At 43.6% G+C, this 6915-nt stretch overlaps 1 pseudogene; it reads left to right on the top strand.

Annotated features, from left to right (window-relative positions):
• Positions 1-5849: 5849 nt before the first annotated feature.
• Positions 5850-6183, top strand: LOC114593330 (large ribosomal subunit protein eL43 pseudogene; annotated as a pseudogene).
• The last annotated feature ends 732 nt before the right edge of the window (positions 6184-6915 follow it).

A 6915-nucleotide genomic window follows, 5' to 3' on the forward strand; every position in this document is an offset into this window, starting at 1 on the left:
ATTCTACTTGAAGTGCTTCTGTCTTGCCTGGATTAAGCTTCACTTCGTCTAGGCACCTTACGTCGCCGTCATCTGAAAAAGCAAGCCTGAAACCCAAACTTTATATAAACATAGGGTCTCCCTCCCCACCCCCATAACAGTGGAGGGGAAGTTGTTTGATGAACTTGAAAAGCAGCAGCGTTCCTGGTCTTCTGAGCTGCGCTACAGTTTTATCTGCTTCTTCAAAGTACTACAAATCTGAATCTAACGAAAGACAGAGTTGGATTCATGTGTGTGTGTGTGTGTGTGTGTGTGTGTGTGTGTATGCGTGCTGCAGAGGATTTCAGAGACAAGGGCATTGAAATTTGTACTGACAGTCTTTGCTAATTATCTGATGTAGGAAGTAAGATGTCTGCTTTGCCCCAGGTAGTCGTCTTTGCCGTTGTGATGAAGTACAAAAGATAATGATATCGGATTCCTGTAATCATTTCTAATGTACCCCCATCTCCATCACTCACCTTTTATAATCAGCAGGAAATCTCTGCATTCCTTCCCTAAAAGGGCCTACAGCCTTTAAAAAAAAAAATGTGAGAAGTGGGGAGAGGAAGGTGTTCTTTGGTTTCTGGTTGATAAACAGAGCTGTAGTCTTGCTCCCAGTCAATGGAAAATTTGATGACTTTTAAGACAGAGTACCATTGGCAGACTTGTTCAGATGTATTTTTCTTTAGCTTTGATGCACATTTTAAAAAACGAATAGTATGTTCTTTATGTTAACGTTTCTTTGTGCATAGGGGGTGTTCGTTTCCTGCTATACTATTAGCAATCATGTGTTTGCCTTGTGCAACGAACGATTTCCTCAAATTCGTTTGCTTTCCTTCAGAGGTTCTAGTTTCTCGACGGCCAAACAACAAGATAGGAAGAAACCTCAGGTGACCTTTGCTGCACCAACTATCCGGATCAGCTCTCAAGTCAGAGGCTATCCAGTTCTTTGTTGTCCCTGTTTATCTCATCCATATTCCTCTTGACAGGTTTGCACACCTGCTGGTGGAATGTGGGCTGATGCATCTGATTTACTGGCAACCACTTTTGTTTCCTGTAGGTCATTCATAGGTTTCACAGATAGGAAAGACTGTGGCGTTACAAGGGGGCTAAATCTCTGTCATTTCCCTCATTTATGGCCACACTCCTTGCATTCCATCCACTGACCTTCTCACTGGTTGGGTGCTCCACTTGGAAAAGAATGAGGATAGAGAATTGTTCTACAGGAAGACAAGGGAGTCACCAACTTAGTTAGCCCTAGGCAGCCAGTTCTTCCTATCCCCTGGTTCTCACCTGTGGGCTAATTTAGTGGCAATAGATATTCCACAACTGCAATGAAAACCCAAGCTACCTTGGATTGTTCTATGAAACACTTCAGGCCTTTGTCAATTTCCCCCTCTGCCTATCAACTTTATGGGACTCCAGTTGGCATTTCCAACAATAAGATCAATAACTTTTGTGAGGCATTCAGTTCAAGGATTCAAAAAGCACATTGTGTGTTCAGACCCAGAGACCTCCCCCTTAAATAAAAACACATTTGACTCAAATTTTAGTTTTGGTTTTTGGCAGAATTTAGGCCACAACTTTATTGATTACAGAAAGTGAGTGGTTGCATAGGCTCTGGTTTGACTAGCTTCCAACACCCTTGCAGGTAACGCTGACCCAGAGTTCTATCATAGGTCAGCCAAGGGTGAACACCTGAGGCAGGTGAAAAGCTTGGGAACAGACTCTGTTCACTCCCCAGATGCTCCCCTGGACTCAGGCATGGGCACAACCCCCTCTTAGGGTTGACCAAACCAAGTTGAGTCCCTGGATTCCTTTAATGGAATACCCTTCACATAGGGATGGCAAGAGCTTTCTCCCATCCCTATCACATGAACCAATGCCTATCCGCAACCTTACAAGTTGTGACGAATTGCTATGTGGCAGGTGAAACCCAAATGGCCACAGCCAATCAGCCAAGTGGGGAAAATTCCTGCCGTGCCCCTGTGCCAACGACAGACGACACACAACGGCATAGCAAGGTCAATCACAAAACGCCCTAAAATTAGGGAGAGGTGGGCAGGTGTTCCGATGCACAAGCGGAAAGAGGAATCTCTGGGACACGTGCATGGGTTTATATAGGTCCCTCGATCCATTGAGACTGCGTCCCATTGGCCAGATTACACCCAGCAACGAGGGACCTACCAATCGGGTGTTGTGGCTATCCAGCAGACCCACCCACAACCAGGAGGTCAGTCTCCAGGTCTCACCGCAACACGTGCCCTCTTTTAGGGAGGACATGATTTGTAGAGCAAGCGTGGAGAACCTTTGGCCTTCCAGATTTTACTGGACTGCAGTTCCCATCAGCCCCAGCAAGCATGGCCAACAGTATGATGGAAGTTTCAGTGGGGAACCAGAGGCCTACTGCAAAGATCTCTTGGGACAATGCTATTTCAGAATACTGGTGGGAATCAACACATTGCAATACTTCCCCAAACAACAACAATAACTTCCTGGAAAGTTGAGAGTAGGGCTTTATCTTAGCTTTTCTTTCTGATGTACTACCAGCTTTCCATTTGGAGGGGCTCTAGGGAGAGGTCGTTGCTGCTTTAGATGGGGCAGCATTCAAACTTGCAACCCCTCATCTGCTTTCTGGAGTGGTGAAATCCTCTGCATCATCTGTCCTTACAACAATGTGCTTCCACCCAAGCGTTCCATAGTTGTCAGTGCAAAGAGCTTTGCAGCAGCTCATATCAGTCACTTCTGAATATTAACTGTAGTAAAGATATTTAACTTAATTTAGTAACAGGAAGACAGAAGAGAAATCCACAGGACCCAGACTAGCTTTCTCATCTGCTAGTTTTCATTGCAGAGTAACCTGGCACTATGAGATCCACTGGTAATTTGGCAGATCAGATCAGGTCCCTACGGCTATGTGGTAGACCGGAAGAGGGAATAACCTGTAAACACAATCCTTCTTCCACCTAGTCAGTCCACTCATTGCCACCATATATCCCCTGTCTACAATTACCTTGACTAGGCCATTCCTTTCAAATATTTTCATCAGAATTTTGCATCAGTGAATGGCTCCTTCTTCTCTAGGCTTTCCTTACCTGTTTGTCTATCAGCTGTCAGTGACTTCCTCCCTTCTTTAAAAAATGCTGAGACCTCCAGTGTTTCCCCCAGGCGCACGGGCACTGAGGAAGAATGCTAAGATTTGTCAATTCCTCTAGCATCTATTTAGGATTATTGTCAACGTCTATAAATCCATAAGCAAGCTATTCCTTTGAGACTAATTCTCTTTGATGGGTGGTGCAGCCGGGTCACCCAGCAGGAAGAAATCTTGTTGGTCTGTATTATAGATGTGGCAGCTCAGGCGCATTCTTGCTTTCTGTGATCTTCCTGGTATTCATTTGCTGCTAGGAAGGATAACCTTTTTCTTTGCCTTCGTATGTTGGAGAAGACATCCACTCTCGACCCCATCTTTGGATTCCTTCCCCCCTCACCACCTGGGTACAAAATGTTATCTCACAAGGCAGCTGTGGGGATGGCAAGCTTCTCTTTAGCAATTTATAGAGCATTCATTTTTAAAACGCTCTATCTAAAAAAAACACACCTCTAAAATCTGGAAATGCCAATAATCAAATTATATTGGGGAAGAAATGAAGTTAGCATCTAAAAAAACAGCTTGGGATATGGTCAGTGGAAATGGTTTGGATGTTGACGGTGAGAATTTTGTGTTCCTGCAAACATGCTACAGTAGGTTGAATCCAAGTAAAAGTAGACCCACTCATAGTCCTTAATTTGAGTAGCAGAGTGATCCAAAGCCCGGTGGGGTGTGGCAGAGCCATTGGCGTAGCGTGGGGGGTGCAGGAGGGGCCGGCTGCACCGGGCGCAACATCTGGGGTTAGGGCAAATCCACAGGTTAGGGGGCGCAAATCCACGGGTTAGGGGGCGCAAATCCACAGGTTAGGGGGCGCAAATTACTTGCCTTGCCCCGGGTGCTGACAACCCACGCTACGCCACTGGGCAGAGCAATGGAGCTACCATGGCAGCTGTTATGTACTGAGTTGAATAGGATCCAAAAGGCAGTCGTCTGATTGATTCAGAATGCAGCAGTCTGTTGTTGTTTTTTTAAATAATTTTTTATTAAGGTTTTCAAAATATTACAAAAAGAAAAAGAAAAAATACAAAATAAAAACAGTTAAAAACAATTCAATCTTTCCGTGTCTTATCTTTCATTTGCCTGTTCCCCGGACCTCCTCACACCTCCCTTTTTTGTATCCAGTTCAATTAGTTGGTTCAGCAAATCCTTTCCCTCTTTGTTTTTATCCTAATCTTTAGTCTTAATATATTATAACTTTAAATTATCACCTATTAACATCCCATTTTTGCACATCTTTTTAACATTACTGCTGAAAACCACTTAACTTCAATCCAACATCATTATAACATTCATTTATTTTGCAATATTTTTGTAAATAGTCTTTAAATTTCTTCCAATCTTCTGCCACCGACTCTTCTCCCTGGTCTCGGATTCTGCCGGTCATTTCCGCCAGTTCCATATAGTCCAGAATGCAGCAGTCTGATTGGTCCTGGAACAACGCAGCAGTATGATTGGTCCGCAGGAGCCACCCAATCCAGCTCCAGATGGAAGTGAATCCGCAACCTGATTGGCCTACAGGAGAATCCCAGAATTAGCCAATCACGTGCGGCCCATTGTGTAAATAATGTGTATTTATTTATTTATTTATTTATTTATTTTTATAATAATATTTTATTAAGTTTAACAATAATGAAAATCCACAACAATCAAACAAAGAACAATAAAAACACAGGGGAAATATAAAACACAACAATACAAAATTTCACAATGTTAGTTTCATTTCCAATTTCACAGGGTTATGGTCAGAACAGGTTTTTGGGCAGATTTCCACCTTTCGGATTTTTGGAGCCATTCCTCTAGTTATCCAGATTTGGTCAATTCTTGTCCAGTAAATAATGTATATAAAGCAGATATTTTGGGGGAACTTTCATTCCTCCTCACCACTATGAGCTGAATAAAGAGCATGAAATCCACACTTGACTCCGAGTATATTTCAGCAGCAATAGTCCTGTTGCTCATACGGACTAAAGCGGAAGGCAGAGGATACTCTAGGCCAGTGTTTCTCAATCTTTTTCCAACCGTGGCCCCCCTTCCAACCTTGTTTCCTTCCTGTGGCTCCCCTGTCCTACTGGGAGAAAGGTAGCTATTCAAATGTTTTGTTTGCAAATAGAACATGTTTTATTTATAATTTGTATAATTTATACAAAATGGAATTACATAAAAAATTATACTTTAAGTATTTCTTGATCGATGGGACCTTTGTGCTTGATGACCAGAAACAAGCTTTGTAAAATCCGGTTCTATTGCTGTGAGAAATAACCAAAGATCACCTCTGTGCCCCTTATGTTCATTCTACTTCTCTGTTTTCTATTTTCTCCACTTCTCTGTTTTCTTTTTTTCTTTTCTCAATCACCTCTCTGTTTTCTTCACTTCTCATTTCCCTCTGTGGCCCCCTAGTCTTGTGCAGTGTCCCCACCCCATTTACGTGATTTTCACCTGTGGCCCCCTTGGAATACCCCGCTTTCCCTTTGAACCTCAAGGCCTCACAGAACTGGACCAAATCTGCAGGTGGTGGGTGCCGTCTTAGAAGAGGCATCTCCTCCACCCCCTTATTTCCTAGGAATTTCCTAGGTAGGAATTATTTTCTAAGATGGTGCCTGCTGCAACAAGTGTGGGGTGCCATCCAGACAAAATGAAGTATGAAGTTAAGATGAGCAGAAAGGGATTGTGGGGGTGGGGAGAGTCATAGATCTTGTCACAGGACCATTTAGCTCACTCTCCCTGCGGCCTGCGGCAGTAACAAGATGGCCAAACAAACCAAGAAGGTTGGGATTGTGGGTAAAAATGGTACCTGATATGGAGCTTCCCTGAGGAAAATGGTGAAGAAGATTGAAATTAGCCAACATGCTAAATATACTTGCTTCTTCTGTGGCAAGACCAAAATGAAGAGGAAAGCTGTGGGTTCCTGTGGCTCTGTGGCTCTTGTATGAAAACAGAAGCTGGTGGCGCCTGGATATACAACACCACTTCAGCGGTGATCTGCCATCAGAAGACTGCAGGGGTTAAAAGACCAGTAGAAGCATGTTTTTGTTCCACTGTTACTCTTCCTCTACAGTTCATGTCCTTATTGTCAATTAAAGGTGGTTGTGACTCTTGAGGGCACAAGGAGAAGGGGACGGCAGAGGACGAGATGGTTGGACAGTGTTCTCGAAGCTACCAGCATGAGTTTGACCAAACTGCGGGAGGCAGTGGAAGACAGGAATGCCTGGTGTGCTCTGGTCCATGGGGTCACAAAGAGTCGGACACAACTAAACAACTAAATGACTAAATGACAACAGCAACAAAAGTGAACATTGAAGAGAGAAAAAAGAACCATTTAGCTCAGGACTAGATACCTTATATTACCCATACACTTGTTGATCATGTGCTAAACAGTGGCTGGTGGGATGCATTCAGCTTGGTGCGTCACAAACTATGAAAACCTGTTCTAGGTGTTCACTCTCTGCCCTTCTGAGAAGTTGTAAACAGGATACAAGCTAAGATGTATCAATGTAAATAAACAAGGAAATAGAGAAGTAAACTGACAGGGATAGTCTGGGAATGTGGATGTCCCTCCCTCTGAACCCCAAGCACACCTCTATTCTGCAAGCTGAGTCGGCTAGCTCTTTTGACATCACAAACCTTCAGCATTCATGATGTCATAAGAGCTAGCCAACCATTGGCTGCTGCAGCAAGCTAGCGAAGGATTAGTACAGGGGACAAGTATGCTTGTGAGGCCCTTCTGAAACAGCTATTTTTCATTTCGTGCC

This window comes from Podarcis muralis, chromosome 3 (genome assembly GCF_964188315.1).
Source record: "Podarcis muralis chromosome 3, rPodMur119.hap1.1, whole genome shotgun sequence".
NCBI lineage: Eukaryota > Metazoa > Chordata > Lepidosauria > Squamata > Lacertidae > Podarcis > Podarcis muralis.